The sequence below is a fragment of the Sturnira hondurensis genome, unplaced genomic scaffold (genome assembly GCF_014824575.4).
Source record: "Sturnira hondurensis isolate 20B ecotype Veracruz unplaced genomic scaffold, ASM1482457v3 Scaffold0000880, whole genome shotgun sequence".
NCBI classification, from domain to species: Eukaryota; Metazoa; Chordata; class Mammalia; order Chiroptera; family Phyllostomidae; genus Sturnira; species Sturnira hondurensis.
In genome coordinates, this window is record NW_028073511.1 from 14,181,387 (window position 1) to 14,199,906 (window position 18,520).

Below are 18,520 nucleotides of genomic sequence, written 5' to 3' on the forward strand. Positions count from 1 at the left end.
AAATGTGTTAGCTCTTTTTATATGCCTAAGTTTTCAGAATTACCTTTGTCTTACAAAATTGGGTGAGACAAATTCTCAATATTTATAAAAATTAGCAATGAGAAAAGATGGAGAAAAGGGTTTATATTAGGGTGCTGCTGTCCCATAAGTAAATTGATGAAGCTCATTTCCAGGACTGTGTGAACTTTATTTGGGTGTGCTTTAGATTACTTTGCCCCATAAAAATAATGACTGTTCAAATCAAGGATATTGGCATAACAATTTGCTCTGATTATTAATCTAAAAGCTGAATTCAAAGTAGGGGAGGAGTCTACTGTTAAAATATCTAATTACTTTAAATACTACTTTGATGAAGGCCATCTATAATTGCATTTAGAGTTCATGCAGTGCTCAAATCTTTTCAAAAATATTTTATTCACTACCTTAGTGTTGTAGAAATTCTAGTGTTTCCACAAACATTGCTGTATTTGTCCTTTCACTTTTAAAATTTTTAATTGAATGCTGTATAAAAAGTATATAAAACCCATACAGTTATATGATTTATTATTACTAAATCTAGGTTCTACATATACCTGTTGCCTGTAGCAGTTTTTTTCCCCACCAGCTTTGAAGACTGCTCCAGGCCTTATAAACACGATGACTATCTATTGAGTAAATCAATTTTCTTGTTGAAGTAACCCAACCTACTTCTGAAGATGAAAAAAGGAGCTTACATTTCAGTTGTTTCTGAAACTATTCACAATTTTAGTCACATCTTTATTATAATTGCTAATCATACTTTTAAGAGAGAAAATCTATGTATAGATTTAGTGGTATTGGTATACCGGTATATCATTTAGTATTTGGAGAAAAATGAATGGGATGGTCTCAACAATCTCATCATTTCTAGGTAGAGAACAGCCCACTACAATGAAATAAAAAGTTTTCTCTATATTCATCTTTCTAGATTCCTTAAAATTTGTCATGTGTAAACTTAATATGATGAGTAAACCATGTACTTTTGACAAATGAATAATTTTTGCTGCTAAAAACACAAACTTTATTAGAGAATAGTAGTGAGTGTGTTAAGGAAAAGATGTATTTGGAAATGCTGAGTATTATCAGAGGAAGACTAATGGGGTATAGGGCCAGGAGCACCTGGGAAAATAGGAGAAAACCCCCATGGTCTATGGTCTCCGGTGGGAACTGGATGATACTGCTTAAGACACTTTTCACAACAAAGGCAAGATAATAGCTGTACTACTGCCTCAGGGACAGATGGGCATGACTTTCAGGGTGTATCCTGACTCATGATGTAGCCAGGGGAGGCAGAAGCCCCTGGATCACTGAGTCACATTTGCCCTGACTAGGGATGGCAGCTGAGAAAATGTGAACTATACAGAAAACTAGCAAATGTAGCTCATTGTGGGAGGAATCGGAGATGAGGTCACACAGGAGGCTCCGAGTCAGGATTTAACCTAAGGAGGGGTAGCCATGACGGGATTTGCCATTCAGCTTGGAAGAGTGTGGAAGAGCCATGCTGCGGGCACTGGGATAGGAGCCATGCAGGTTGTAGGAACGGGCCCCCCACGGGCTAGTAAGAAAGCAAGCATGCTGCACTGATCACACCTGCTCTAGCTGACTCTGAGAATTCTCCCTTTCAAGATGATGACCAGCTGCCTTGCAAACCTGGACTCTATCTGAAGTTGGGATTTATGACTTTCCTGGACTTCATTATGATCCAGTGCACTATATGGCACATGTATTCTGGGACTATGACACAGAGGCTGATGACGACATACCCCGAGTCCTGAAGAAGACAGCTGCTGCATTAGCCCTGGCTGGTGTGGCTCAGTGGACTGAGTGCTGGCCTGCAAACCAAAGGGTCACTGGTTCAATTCCCATTTAGGGCACATGTCTGAGTTGTGGGCCAGTTGCCCTGTAGGGCTTGCACAAGAGGCAACTATGCATTGATGTTTCTCTCTCTTTCTCCCTCCCTTTTCTTCTCTCTAAAAATAAATAAATACAATCTTTAAAAAAAAAAGAAAGAAAGCTACATGAGAATGGAGACTTTGGTACCTTCCAGAGAGACTGGAGAACTATATGAGCAGCTGGATAAAGAGTATGGAGAACTATTAGGTTTCCTTTTGTCTTGTAGTCTTTTTGGGGGAAACAAGGGAAGTGTTGGGTCTTGTGGGAAAGGAGGGCTCCAAGCACAAGTGCTCTGAGTCGCCCTGAGCTTGGAATACTGTAAATCACAAATGGCAAACACAAGGCCCTCAGGCTGAATCTGGCCCTCCACCTTGTTTTACCTGGGCCAACACCTTGTTTCTACCTGGCTGCAGTGCCAAGCTCTTGCTTAACTATTAAGGGGTAGTTACACTTATACAGTCCTAAAATTACATTTGGGCCCTTTGAAGGCAACTGAGAGGCTGATGTGGCCCCCCAGTGAAAATCAGTTTGACACCCCTGTCGTAAATAAAGACCTGTACCTCTGACTCCCCTGTTGCTAACCCTCCCTGTGATCTCCATTTCTGTGGTTCTGCTCCTGTTCTGGTTGTCTGCTTAGTTTGTTTTTGTTTTTGTTTTAGGTGTGGTTGTTAAGAATTTGTGAGTTTGCTGTCATTTTACATGTTTTTTATCTTCTTTTTCTTAGATAAGTCCCTTTAACATTTCATACAGTGAAGGGGGAAAAATGGGACAACTGTAATAGCATAATCAATAAAATATATTTTAAAATAATAAATAGATAGATAGATAGATAGATAGATAGATAGATAGATGGTGGGAAAAAAAAGACCTGTTTCTTCCAGAGGTAATTGTTGGGTCATCCACCAAGGAGCCATGTGGGCAGGCCCCTATCTGCTCAGTTACAGAATGGCAAAATAAAAATGCCCGTTTCCCAACCAAGTCTGTATCACTGAGTTGTGAAATTGAAGCAGGATAGGGACAAGGAAATATCACTGTAAAGTTGTTTTTTGCAACATTTTAGTAAGACAGACTGTGCTTGCCCCACCCCAAACTGTGTGCACCCTAGATAAGCAACTATCTAATGGCATCCTGCTTCTGTAACCTGCTTCGCGCCCTTTAAAAGTAAAACCAACCCGCAGAATGGGGCTCACAATTTGGAGACTGCCTCCTCTGAGCCTGCGCGTGAAAATCTAATTATTTGGTAGAGTTCACTTGGGGATATATATATATATATATATATATATATATATATATATATATACACACACATATATATACACATATATATACATATATATACACATATATATACATATATACATATATATATATATTCATATTCTAGAATTACTTTTTTATTTCTTTGGCTTAATTTCTTCTGAGCTGAAAAAGTCTCCATACATAAAACTGTTTTTTGCTGAGAATGAAGTGAATTATTATAAATTATTTAGAGTAGTGCCTGGCCCATAATTAGCATTGTATTGGCATTCATTATCTGTATAATATTATTCAAAGATAGAACTTTTTTACATATAACTTTTTTACTTTTTTTTTATTATTTTATTGTTGTTCAAGTACTGTTGTCTCCATTTTCACCCCACCATGCCCCTCTGACCCACCCATCCCACTTCCTACCCTCAAACCTGCCCTCTTTGGCTTTGTCCTTTATACATGTTCCTTGATGGCCCTTCCCCCCTATTTCCCCCATTTCACCCCATTTTTTCCCTCTCCCCCTCACCTTGTCTCTGGTCACTGTTGGTTTGTTCTTCATTTCAGTGTCTCTGGTTGTATTTTGCTTGGTTGTTGTTTTGTTGATTAGGTTCTACTTATAGGTTCGATCATATGATATTTATCTTTCACTGCCTGGATTATTTCACTTAGCATAATGCTCTCCAGTTCCATCCATGCTCTTGTGAGGGGCAGGAGCTCCTTCTTTCTTTCTGCTGCATAGTATTCTATTGTGTAAATGTACCACAGTTTTTTGATCTAGTCATTTACTGATGGGCACTTAGGCTGTTTCCAGCACCTGGCTATTGTAAATTGTGCTGCTATGAACATTGGGGTGCACAGGTTTCTTTGAATTTGTGTTTCAGGACTCTTAGGGTATGATCCCAGCAGTGGTGTTGCTGGATTAAAACGCAGTTCTATTTTTAGTTTTCCAAGGAAATTCCGTATTGTTTTCCGTAGTGGCTGCATCAGTCTGCAATCCCACCAACAGTGCAAAAGGGTTATCTTTTCTCCACATCCTCTCCAACACTTGTTGTTTGTTGATTTGTTTATGATAGCTATTCTGACTGATGTGAAGTGGTATCTCATTGTGGTTTTAATTTGCTTCTCTCTGATGCTGAGCACCTTCTCATACCCAATTATAAAATAGGCAAAGGACCCAAACAGACACTTCTCTAAGGAGGACATATAGAGGGCCCAGAGACATACAACTGTTTTTTAATCTAGAACAGTATTTCATACTGAACTGCATGAATTGGACTCAGAGAAACTCATGCTTTCCTTGTATTGATTTATTTACAGGTATGATACTTTTGGGTCAACAGCTTAAAATGATAATCATTTAACTAAGAGTATTAGGTGAGGTAAATTACATTTTCAGAGAGGTGTTTTTAGTGAGAAATGAGGACATACTAGAAACTTCTCTTGTAAAGAGGTCTCAGACTATAAGAACATGTACAGTACCTATCATTCCAATTTTCCAGGAAGCTTCACATTTCCTGTAGAGTGTTAGTTCATTTTTAGGCCTTGATTTACAGAAACCTCATTCTTTGATGTCAGAAAAGTCTGGGGTATTGCCATAAAGAGGTGACTAACTTCATGTGATAAGAGTTCACTCTTAACTCTGTGATTTTAGTTCTCTGTGGCCTTTTGATTCTTCTTCAGTGACTCTGAATTTCCTGTGAGTATTAATGGGCTTTAGAAAGATATTGGTGTCATATCCAAGGTGGCCTGAAGGGTAACAACAAGCTGGTGGGTTTCCAGAAGTACAGTCACTCCCTTAATTCTTGGCACACTTGTGATTTCAGTTCAAGATTTTATTTTTTGTTATGATTCAGTATAATGTCTGTCTGAGAGCTTCAGGGAGATAGTGAAAAATGTAACAACTGAGAATTTTAAGGAGATAAAAAGGAAATTAAAAGTATTATCGATCCTTTAAATTTTTTTGTATTCACTTGAAAGATTCTAAGCAAAAAGGAGAAAAAAGTAGGTATGTAAATTAAACCCTGTATATCTACATAATCTTACATGAGTGCTTTTCTATACCAAATTTGTTTCTAGTAATAAATTGAATGAAGAACGATGGCTTAGCTAAGAAAAGGGGTCAGCAAATCATAGCCTGTAGGTACAGTCCATGGCATATTTTGATAAATAAAGTTTTATTGAAACACAACAATGTATTGTCTGTAATGGTTTTTGTATTCCAAGCCAGCATTGGGTGGTTGTAATAGATACTGTGATGCCACAAAACCTAAAATATTTACTCTGGGCCCTTTTCAGAATGAAATCACTGATTGCCTAGGCTCAGAACCTTGCTTTTGTTTTACGACATGGGTCTAAGGTCTTAGTGTGACATCCAGGGTTAGATACACAATCCCAGGGAACCTTATCTCTTCCAAGGCTATTAAAATGATCGCCAACATTATGTTTAACTACTAATAAAAATGCTAACTTTTTCTTTTAATCCCAACTGGTAAATAAAATGCACTCAAATTCTTTCCATAGAAAACAGTATATTACTCAAAATATGAAAGGTTTAGTTGAATCCCACCTTGAAGAACAGGTGTGATAGCACAGTATTTTAAAGTATTATTTGACTACTTTAGTCTAATATTTTCTTCTTATTCAATATTTCTTTTCCTTCACTCAGTCTACCAGGACAGCCTATTAGATGATCAAATGTGTTATCTTTATTCTTCAACTGTCTAAACAAGTTTCAATCCTCCTATATTTTCCACCATAAATGCATCATTGTCACCTCAGTCAGGAGAGAAACAGCTTCAGTCTTGTTCATTGTCCTCACACTTTGCAATATAATTCCCTTTTCATTCTGTCTGTTGCTTTCCCTAAAATCAATTTTATTTGCTATTTCACTCTCTTTGCTCTAGTTATTGCAATATCTGTACTTGAATAGTTACTCTATTCTAGGCTAGGCCCATGCTAAATTACCTTCCCCTAAGCTGCAAAATTTTCTCTCCAAAGCTAAGATCTAAGAATTTCATTGTCTATGTAGAAATTTCACTGCTTTCTCATTGATTAGAGAATAAAACCCATGCTCTTTAGTGTGATATTTCAGGACTTAAATAATTGGATCTCTGTCTGAAATGTTCTTTCCTTCCTCTTCAGCTTATTCATCTTTCTTAGTCTTTAAGGACATATACCAGTCATCAGTTTCCCAGAGAATTTCCCTAGCCACTTGTTCTTCTCGTGTGGGAAAAACTTGGTTCTTGCTGACACAGCAAAGAATTACAGATCAGCAAATCAGTTAGCATGCAAATAGGGTTTATTAGTAGTGTGTTCTCAGTGAGGAGAATGTGCCTTGCTAGGGGTTAGGTTTGGGGGAGAAAGACATAGGCAAAGGGTGACAAGGCATCAGGTACTTTGTCCTGAGGACTTAGATGGTTAGTGGGTTGGGGTTATAAATTGATTGGTGGCTAAGATGGTGCCAGCTTCCTCTGGGGGATGTGACTCCCTACATGTAAGTTTGTGTGGAAGGATGTTAACCCAGGTCCCTATCTGGATCCAAACCACATCTTGTTATCCTTTGTAAGACAGATATGTGATTAGAAGCAGTGAATCCAAGGTAAGGCAGCTACCCAACGTTACTTAGGGGGTTTTTCTTTGAGCGCTGTGTATCCTATCCCACTACATTTTAGGAACTTATGCCTAACTTCTACCTAACACTCCTCCCAACCTAGGTTAGGCTTCCCTGTTCCCAGTTTCTGTTGCACTAACAGGTCACATCACTCTGCTGATGCAACCCATTGCTATGAATCACAACTCATAGCTCCCCTGTGGAGGAACAGCAAGCAACAAAGTGCTCTCAGAAACAGAAGGTTCTTCGTCTCACACAGAGTTCATGTGACTGCACTAGCAGCCAACAGGAACAATTTATAGACAGTGTAGGACTGTCCTCTGGGCTCCACAGTTGTTTAAAGATGAATACAGGGGTGATGAACCTGAAGTTACAGAGACCTAAGTTTCGGGGGGGGGGTGTTTAGATTTTCACCCAAGGGCATTTTTTCCATTATTTATTTTAGAGAGAGGGAGAGAGAGAAACATCCATGTAAGAGAGAGCACCATTTGGTTGCCTCCCATACATGCCCAGAGTGGAGAGCTTATCCAAACACAGCCTGCAGGGGATTCTGCAGGCATCTACACCTGGACGGGGATCAAACAACCACTAGACAAGTGCCCTGTCTGAACCACAACCCTCGGTTAGGGGACGATACTCCAACCAAGTGAGCCACACTGGCCAGGACCTAAATTTGAGTTTTGATGCCAATATGGTATCATTTGTACCTGAAAGTTGGAGGGACCTGAGGTCATTCAGATTATGTTTACATATCATACCTCGTACCTCATCTGATAACTGCTCAATTAAATTTAAATTATCAATCTGCCCCAAAGTACTTTTCAATTTTACCTCCTAGCAATCATTTCTCCCTCTGCTCCTGCTATTCACCAAAACCACACAGATTTATTTTTCTTTGCATACACTTTCAGTGCTCTGTGCTCTTGTTCCTATTTTGCCTTTCCCTGGAATACATTTTTACCTGTACAAAAATCTTAGTTATTCCACAAGGCTTAAGTATCTCAAATGTTGTGTGTTCTGTTATTTTTCCAAGGAAATGGCCTCTCACCATGCATTCATTGGCCACTTTATCTTTTCCTTTATCACATTAATTATTACAAAGTACTTTAAATCTTTCTATCTCTCTTCCTACTTTATGATGATGTGTTATTTGTCCTTTTTTTTTTTACCCCAGAGCCTGGCAAGTGCTTGATATATAATAGAAGCTCAATAAATATATTTTTATTTTACTGAAATGGACTCTGGCACAAAGTATGAGTTTTAAATAGCTCTTAAAGTACTTTAATGGGCAATGCTACTTTGCCCAACTACTTAAAGTTGTTGCTTAAAAAAAACTGGGAAGAGATTGTAAATTTGTTCTAGTTTTCCAAAATATCCCTCTCAATTACCTTTCACAGCTTTTCTGTGTTTTATCCTGCAAATAATTCTCTCTATAGCAGCCCTGATAGGTGGTTTTGAGTGACACAGATTAAATGGATGTTTTCATGTGCTCATGGAGAAGTGCTCAGCTTCAGCTTATTGCCGACACTCGGTCCATTCAAAGCTATTAAAAACTTTACTCTTCCATTTTATAACCTAGTGAGTTATCTCCCTTCTAAAAATATTTATTTCTTTCAAGTTTATATCTATATATAATATGGATATATTTCAAGTTCATATATATATGAAATATATATATTTCAAATACATGCTATATATGGCTTGTTTTATACCTTTATAAGGCATTTGCTTACACTGAGAAATACTGTTTCTGATATTTAATTAATTTGAAATCCCTAATACCAAGAATAGCTCACAGGCCCAACAGGAAATAAACTGAGCATGATCCTATGTCCCTCTCTGTAGAGACTGATGCCATGGAATTTTACCCACTCTCTAAATTTATCTTATCCTTCTAATGATGTATGGCTTGTGTGGTATGTCTCCACATAAAAAGGGAGATAAGCAGCCAAAAATGATTAACAAATGAAATGCAGTGTAGACTGACCAGCTTACTTCTGAATTCTCTAGCTTTCTTGTATTTCCAAGACTGATCTTTGACATTTATTCAAAGCCTTTTTAAATCTGAATCTTTATTTGCACATTTTCAATTCCCAAGGAAGAAATTCACATAAATCTTTCAGAAATGAGCCGTTCTGAAGCTTCTGTTAACAGCTGTTGGGGGCAACTGGACACAGACAGTTTAGAATATGATAAGTCATTTTATCCCCTTTGGCACTGAAGGCTGGCTTTGGCTTTAAAGCTTTCAGTGGCCATCATTGCAGTTACAATGACATGGATCGAGTTGAATTTTTTAAATAAGAGGAATTCCTCCATTCATTTTAGCATTTATTTATTTAGCACATCTATAATATAGAATAATATAAAATGTCAAATATAAATATTGTGGTATTAAGATTAAAAAACTATTATCAGTTTGGGTGGTTGGCAGAGGGAAAGGTTTGTTGAGGAACTAAAACTTAATAATCAGTCAATAACATCTATTCAAAAATGAAATAATTGCATACTTACTTGTACCATATGGTTTTCTAGCCAGAAATGCTTTCTTTATATGTGTTTCCAAAGAATTGTTCATGAAGCTTAATATTTTAGATGAAATTGCCCAGGCTTTCAGGAAGGAAATTTTGTTTTTCTACTGACCAAGGCTAAGGAAACATTTTCAGAGTTAATGAGTATTTTTACCTGATATAACTACTAACATTGAGAGTAACATTTTTAAAAATTTTTATTTACTTATTTTTAGAGAGAGAGGGAGAAAAAAAAGAAAGAGAGGGAGAGAAACATGAATGTGTGGTTAGCTCATGTGTCCCCCCCCCTGGGGACCTGGCCCACAACCCAGGCACGTACCCTGCCTGGGAATTGAACTGGCAACCCTTTGGTTTGCAGGCTGGTGCTTAATCCACTGAGCCACACCAGCCAGGGCAAGAATAACTTTTTAACAGGCATATCAGGATTATAAATGATTTATTGGAAAGTTAACAAAAGCAATTCTATAAAAATAATCATTTAATTTTGTAAACTTTGACTGTTTAAGAGATGTAGTGTTTATAAATACAGACCTTGGGAGAGGGCATGTCTAAAATGCAGATTACTTATTTTCTAGTCTTATTCTAGAGGTTATAAAGTGAGTAGCGATAAACTTTGTAGAAAGCTTCGTAGAATCCAGAGGGATTGGAGACAATTGGAATAATGTCTCAGACACCACACTGTGGGATACATGACTAGAAGATGAAATCTAAAAAGGTTAAATAGAATAAATTATGATAAATGTTAAATTATATCTATTTCCTATATTACACATAATGCTTATGTTATATATGATGTATATAATGCTATCATGGGAAGAGAAGAGGAAAAAAATAAAGAAAAAGGAAGTTTGTGGATAAAAACCTGAAGTTCACAAGTGAACATAGTGTGTTTGATGACCAGTGAGGAGGACTGGGACTTGAGCTAAGGACTTAGGTTAGTATGAGATATACAGAAAGACCAAGTTCACATGGTAACTCCTTTCTCTTAGAGTTCTCTTTTTTATAGCTCTTAAAAATCAAGGGTAGATTCTGAACAAGGATGACTAGATGATTGTGAAGATCAGTTAGGAGACCAGAAGTGTCCAAGGTACAAGCAAAGCACTGAGTTAGTACATCTCTGCATAACCTAGGCATGAGGTGAGGTGGTAGGGGTAGTAATGAAAAAAGTTGGAAGAAAGTGAATAGGAACAATTGAGAGTTTATGGCAGACTGAAAAAAGAGCTATTTCAAAGTTGCTCTGAGATTTCAAGCTTTGGTATTAGAAAATAAGTAAAATTACTGTCAGAAGTGAAAAAATAAATTTAGGTAGAAGATAATAAACTTGATATTTAAATGTATTTCATTGGAGGTGGTGGTGAAGTATCCAAGTAGTGATACCATGGAGAAAGCATCTGTAAAGACTAATATAAATAAAAAACAAAAGACTTAATTCTTTCTTTGAAAATCACCTTGGCTGGTGTGGCTCAGTGGATTTAGTGCCAACCTTCGAACCAAGGAGTCACCTGTTCAATTCCCAGTCAGGGCACATGCCTGGTTTGCAGGCCAGGTCCCCAGTAGGGAGAACTCAAGAGGCCATCACAACTGATGTTTCTCTCCTTCTCTTTCTCCCTCCCTTCCCTTCTCTCTAAACATAAATAAATAAAAAATATTTTTAAATGCTCTTTAAAAAATAAAAAGGAAAATAAGCAGAGGGATTTTCCTCCCCTCTTTTCCTTATAGCATTTACCTCAGAGAACTGGTAATGTAGGCATCTTATTATCTGTTCACATGTATATAAATATTTTTGAAGACAAGATATGCTTTTTGTCAGCTTTCTGACCCAGGAATGCCCTTCTCTTGAAGCTGGAAGCCTTTGAAATGCAAGCATCAAGGGAGATAGCACTCCTGTCTACCAGTTTCCATTGGGAGGGAGGAGACTGGCTTGGAACTGGGTGCCTGCTGCATTGCTCCCAGTGGTAAAACCACCTCCTGTCCCACAGGGATGAGAGCCTTGTTTCTCTTCCAGATAAAGTTAGTTAGCTAACACAGATGGTCACCAGGTGAACTTGGAATGAATTTTGTGTGACAAATGATAAGTCCTCTTACTTGAGGACCAATTATTAGAGATTAAAAAAGATATATAAAATGGGTTATATCTACTTAGCTATATAAAAGAGAGATATATATTCTTCTTTGCAGCCTCTTAGAAAACTGCCTTTAACATGTTTCACATTCTGGTTTAGTGTTTATTCAGTTAGAATTTTTTTTTTTTGTCTTCTACCTTTGTAGACTTTTCTGTGTTGGGAGATATTTTTAAAATTATACTCCCCCAATCCATGACGTTGTAGACAATGGGTCAGTGTTGAAAATGGTCACTTAAAAGTTATCACCATGCAGACAATAAAAAATGATGACAGAAAGAACAGGTAAAATGAGACTAAGAAAAGATAAAATGGGAAGAGTTGGGCCCAGAGTCTACATTTTATGCAGTACCAGAGTTGCAGGGTTGGAAGAAGCCAACAGTGGGACTAGAAACCTCGTTCTGTGCAAGAGTAGTAAAGCCCTTCTGCCTAATATCATAGAAGAAAAGAAAGGAAAGGAAACATTTTACACAATGAATGTTCAGTGTCCAAAGTCCCCCTCATTAAGGTCTCTCTCTCCAGGTTTTCCTTTCCTCTCGACATTCAACCCCCTGTGGTTACTATACAGTGGGACTCTTTCTGTTTGCTTTTGTTCATTTTAATCTCAGTGATGACCCCCTGCCTGGAAACCCCTCGTCCCTGTCTTTTGTGAAGCTAAACTCCCGGACTCCTTAAAGCAAAGCGGTGGCATTTCATCCTCTAGGAGGTCTGTGCTCCTACCAGTGTTCCCAGAAGTGCTCCTGTAACACTCTGTGCCACAGATTTTCAGTCGGTGTGCTGCGGCACAGTGGTGTGCCACAAGGGTTTTGAAACATGTAATGCCTGATTATTCAGTAAGGGGCAACGACTTCTTTTCCCTTATATCAGAGGTGGCAAACATGGCCCGGCACCTTGTTTCTCCCCAGCAGTAGCACAGAGCTCTCGCTTAACTGTTAAGGAGTAGTTACATTTATTCAGTCCTAAAATTACATTCGGCCCTTTGAAGGCAACCCTGAGGCTGATGTGGCCCCTGGTGAAAATGAGTTTGATACCGCTGCCCTAGATTGTCAAATAAAAAATTACAACAGCTAACAGACCAAGAGCCATCAGATATGAATGAGTCAAAATTATACCTATTTTTTGGGTTAGAGCAGCAAAAAATGGTGTGCTGCAGAATTTTAGTAATTAGTGAATGTGTGCCAAGAAATGAAAATGGTTAAAATTTACTGTACTATGTAGCTTTCCTTTATAATATTTCACAGAATTTTTATTATGACCTATTTTTGTAAATGAATTTATTAATATTATGTGCTCCTTGGTGTAATAGATAAAGGAAAGTAACAATACTTACCTGTGCATTTGCAGTAACAAAGGGACTACCATATTAAAATGTTTTAGTAATTAATTAAAAACATAAATGTCAGGAGAGCTCAGGAGAATGAGACTGGTTTTGCAGAATGATTTCATCTAAACCTGTGCTGTTCAATAGTTAACTGATTAGCCTGAATTGAGAGGTACTCTGTGAAATACTCACTGACTTACTGAGTTCAGAAATTTTTAAATATCCCACTAGTCATTATACCGACCACATATTCACCCATATAACATAACAAGGGATATTTTGAAGATGTTGGGTTAAATAATAGTATTAAAATTTCTATGATTTTACTTTTGAAATATATGTACTATAAATTATAAAATCATGTATGTGGCTCACATACTTCTATTGAACAAAAGAAGTCTAAATGACAGAATCTCCAACAATGTATACAAATGTTAAGTCACTAAAATCAATATGCTTAAGATCTGGAAAAGTCTAAGATGTTTTCTGATCTATATAATTCTATAGATAGTGGTTTCTGGTTCAAAACACAGGTTTCATTACATTTTTCTAAATCATAGGTCTGGAAAATCAACCTGCTTCCTGGCAAAATTATATGAAAATCACTTAATGGAAAAAAAAACAGGCTAAATCTTTCCTTTTAAGAGTTCTCAGCTTACTCAGTATGTGGGTTCTTAAGATATCCTGGCTTCATCATCCCATTATTACCCCCATGTGCCCTCAGAATATATAAAGCAGAATTAAGTTCATTCATTTACATTCATCTATAATTAGTCCATTGAGGCACATTCACTGAAAGTTTTCTTATGTAGCAGTCTCTGTTACAGAAGCAAATAATACCACATTGAAATAGACAAATAAGGTTTGGTACTTTATCTGCTTGTAGATTAAAAAGTGGAGTATCAACAAAAATCAAGTAAATAAGTGAATAAATAAGATCATTTCTTTTTTGTCTTTTTTGGAGAGTTGATTTTGGCCACCAATAAGAGAATACCCAAACAACAGTGGCTTAATCTGTGGGGAGGATCAATGTCCACAGAACAAAACTATCCAGAGAAAAGCAACATCATGTTTGCCCAGGCCATCAAACAGCGACCTCAGAGCTCACAGTTTCTCCTCTCTCACGTTGTGCTCCTTAGCGTGATAGCTTTCAGTGTTCATTATTTTCACCACTGACTGTATAAGATGGTTATTATACCTGCAGGCATCTCATCTGAGATAAAAAAAATTCCCTTCTCATACCTTTTTCTTTCAGCAAGAGGTTACACATCTCTCCCAAGAACCCTCAGCATGCTTCCCCTTACTGGACCGAGTTGGGTTATGTGGACGTGTTCACCTGCAAGGGATTTGGGGAAAGTACATATGTATTTTCCAGGCTCTGTAGTGGGGCCAGCAAAAGAGAGTTTGTAAATTAGCCACTGTTTCTTTTTTTATTTCCTCTTTTGATAGGATTTCAGATAGGCCTTACAAAGAAAATAAAGCAGAGTAATGGAATAGAGTGCAACTGGCATATGGGGCAATATTTGAAGATCATCTGAAAAGGGCATTTCAAAGAAGATGACATTTGAAAAGAGACTGAAGTGATCAGAAGGAGACAACCATGGAAAGACTTTGGGGAAAGGGGTCCTGTCTTACCCATGGATAAAATGTCAAGCCAATAGCAAGTTAAAACTTCTCGTTCACAAAGAGAATCTTTTATTATTTTGTGCTTAGTCTCTATATCAGCCAGTGTTTTCCAAAGAAACTAAACCAGTAGGATATGTTATTAATACAAAATAATCTCTTGTAATGGTCTTCTCTCCTACTTTTTGATCATATACTTTGTAATTCCTTTTATTTCTCTAAAAATAAGAACATTTCAGGCTCTACCAATATGTTTAAATAGATAATTTAAATAATTACCCATATCAACAACATTTCAGTTGATGAAAAAAAGGTAAGAACAATGACTATTACTGGATAAGATATTAAACTGGCATAAACTTAAGCCAGGAAGTCAAGTACCTGACACTTTACTCTCCAGTCTTGCTGATACTGAAAGGGGTGAAACAAAGTCATTTAGTGACAGTTTTCCATTGCTTGGCAATGCTGCAGAGATGGATGGTAGGCCGACTACAAAAATAAAAGTGAAATGGAAAATAGGATTGAAAAGACTATCAGCTTTGCAGATTTCTGGTTAAAAAATCATATTCTTTTTCCTACTTTCTCTTCCCCTTCCTAGAAGCACTCATTTCTGTTTTTCCCATTGATAAGAACCCAAACTATTGCCTATAGGAAAAACATTCAGAAACACGTAGTCCCATCAACCAAAGGAAGCAGAGAAGCAATAGATAGAACATTATGGTAGATAGTGAGGGCCAAATTTGCTGTATGATTGCCGTAAGCTAGAAAGAGTAGGTAGATCAAAGGGCAAAAGCAACTATGACGAGAACAGAAAAAGAGAAGTGCCGTATGAAATGAACAGAAAAAAATATGTGCACTCCCACTTGCTGAGATATCACACTGGCACTGACCCGAAAGCTCAGAAGGGCCAGTAATAGACTCCAGTATCGAGTATTTTACACGTTGCTTCAGTTTCAGTTAAAATATTGTCTAGATCTGAGTAATCGAAATAGTAATGAAGATAAATAGCTACAACAGGAATTCAGATAGTTACAGTATGGTGTTCGATTTTACTTTGAATACTTAATGTATGTACATACAGGTATTTTATATATATAACATATGTACATATGTATAAATATGGGCTAGGCTCTGACAGGTTACAAATCTACTGATGGGTTTGTTACTGATTGCAGTCTAGAAGTTCATAATCTAAATGGAGAGTCGAGGGTAAGGACCATGATATTAGACACCGTAACAAAAACTTCAGTGTAAAGTGGCACATGCTCTAAAAGACCTATGTCCAAAGTGCTAGGTTTGTACACAGAAAGACTCCGGGAATATTTTACGTAGCAGGTGTCATTTCCATTGGAGCCTTAAGGATGACGAAGCTATTAAATATATTGTAAGCTGATTCATTCAATACTCATTTCTACACCTTTTTCCAGTGGCACTTTCCCAGAATCCTTTGCAAATTCATGTGACCCGTAACACAGTTACGACTGATGAGACATAAGGTGAAGTCTAATGGGAATTTGTAGGAAAATCTTTGCTCTCATAATTAAGGCTCTGCCCTCTTTTCTACTTTATCTTCTGGTCTGGACTCTGGAAACAATGGCTGAGCTGAACCAGCCACAATGTCTGACATTAGAAAAGGCAGAGGGACTTTTCTTGACACCTCAAATCTCTAAACGGCAGCCCTACCAATCTGAATTACTCTTGTTGTATGGGATGAACTCCTATTTAATCAAAGTCCTATAGAGTCTTGTGGGTTTTTTCTCTTGCAGTTGAATACTTGTAACTAATAGGCAGAGATGAGGTCATTTCTAAGGGACATGTTATTAAAAGAGTGGGGGAAAGCCCTGAAGGATCCCCAAGTTAAAAGGCTGCAAGGCTAGAGTAGGCAGTAGTGTCCAAGAATTCCATAGGCAAATTGAACAGAGTATGTGGTGAAATGGTTTTGTGAACAACAGAAAAGATGGTTTCCATAGAATGAATGTTAGCTGCTCTGAAATTTGGGCAAAAGTGGAAAAGGTTATTGGATTTCACCATCAGTGGCCATTGATATTTTGGAGAGAATAGAGTTAGTGAAGTGCTGAGGATGCAGATCACATTGCTATAGACTAAGGAGCAAATGGGCGAAGATTTAAAAACAAAAGGATAGTGCAGTTCCAGATTTTCTCTTTCTTACACATTCATAAATGTTTTTAATTTTTTAAGGTTATGAATAAATAGTACTATAAACCACATCTGCTTATAATACATGACATGTATATCTATACACATGTACTCTTTTCCAAGTTATAGTTTTATGTTATTGCACAAAATAATATTAACATTGAATAAGACTATTTTGGCTTTCAAAGAAAATTCTTTGTATATTTAATTATATTAAAATATTATTAGTATATTTTTGAAGTATTATCAAAGCATGCCTATATATATATATAGGCAAATACATATATACATATATACATATACACACACACGCACACTCACACACATCATGGTTTGGCAAAAGTAGGTTTGAAGTTGTGAGTATGCAAAATGGAGTTTGTTTTTGTATTATTCTTTATTAATTACTGTATTATACTCCACACAATCCACTGTAAACACACGTTGCCCCACCTTGCATTTCAGAGTTGGCACAGGGCCACCGTGTTGCAGCAGAACCGCAATGATGACACTGAGGTGGCTGCACGGTTTGCTGCAGAAGAGGAAATGGCTAACAGACCAAAAAATTCCAAAATCAGACACCCAGCGGCATCAGTTTTTCATTCATTCTCTTTTTTTAATATTTGTATAGCCCTGGCTGGTGTAGCTCAGTGGAGTGAGCACGGGCCTGTGAACCAGACGAACGCGGTTCGATTCCCAGTTAGGGCACATGCCTGGGTTGCAGGCCAGTTCCCCGCAGGGGCCGGTTCCCAGCAGGGAATGCACGAGAAGCAACCATACATTGATGTTTCTCTTCCACTCTCCTTCCCTTCCCCTCCAAAGATAAATAAAATATTTTTAAAAAATATTTGTAGAGAATTATATTTGGTTTTTCCAACACTGTAATAGAGCCTTATAGTCCTTGAAACTTTTCTTTGATAAAGAGAAAAATTAAATAAAAAAAGCAAAAATACAGCAAAACATGCATACACAGATATCTTACTGCATGATTAAAATCATTTACAAAGATGAGGCAGTGTAGTGGTAGCCTGTGAATTGTTTGACAGCAGCTGTATTGCCTGTAGGGTGACAATTATCTTGTTATTGTCACATGACCGGGACAGTCCAGAGTGTCACCAGTAAGTTAATGGTTGGCCCTCACTGGTGAAATATGGAAAAAATGGAAAAAGCCATTGGATATTCGAGTCCTGGAAGGCATCGCTTCATGAACACAAAGCTGCTTTAGGGGCCAACTCCAGAATCTTTTGGTTAGGACCTGGTGCCTGTGCGGTGCTGTGGGTGATGCTGTCCTCAGTGCTCTCTTCTCCTTCAAAGTGCAGGGGTGGGCAGCGGTCTCCATGCGGTGGCGCTGCAAAGTACCAACTTATAGGGCTGCAGCAGGTGCAGAGCAGGCAGCGGAATGAACTTAACAAGCCTGGCCATATCTTATCTTGGAAAGCAGTTTTTAAGACAAAACACTGGAGATGATCAGACTTCCTGAAGAGAAGACCACAGAAAGCCTGTATGGTCTGTTATGTCCAGGAAGAACTGAAGAGGTTCTTGACTCTGAACCTTTGAGAAACTGGCACAGGTTGAGAGAGGACTGTTGGGTTTGTTTTTCCATTTCAAAATTTACTTTTGAAAAAGGAAAAGTAGTTTTCATATTAAGTTTTATTTTCTCTCTGGCATTTGGGACTTCAAAGTATGGTGTTACTAGAATCATGATCGAAATTTGGCTCACGGTATGCATATATGTGTACATACAGTCATGCAATATTCATATACCCCAAATTAATGAATGGGACTGTGTTTGTGTACATATGTAATGGCCTTTACATTTTGATCCATAAAATGTAGAAAAATGTTCTCCATCTATCTCAAAACTTTATGTGCTTACGTATTATTTCTGCAGATTATTTTCAGACAACATTTGCTCCCATGATTAGAGTTCCTTGGTTAATGTATAAGTTACAAATAATTGTTCATTTTGTGGTATAATACGTACTTCATGATGAAACTTCTT

At 37.5% G+C, this 18,520-nt stretch overlaps 1 pseudogene; it reads left to right on the forward strand.

The window, feature by feature from the left end:
* The first annotated feature begins 1,473 nt into the window (after positions 1-1,473).
* On the forward strand, positions 1,474-18,018 carry LOC118994076 (Golgi apparatus membrane protein TVP23 homolog B-like; annotated as a pseudogene).
* The last annotated feature ends 502 nt before the right edge of the window (positions 18,019-18,520 follow it).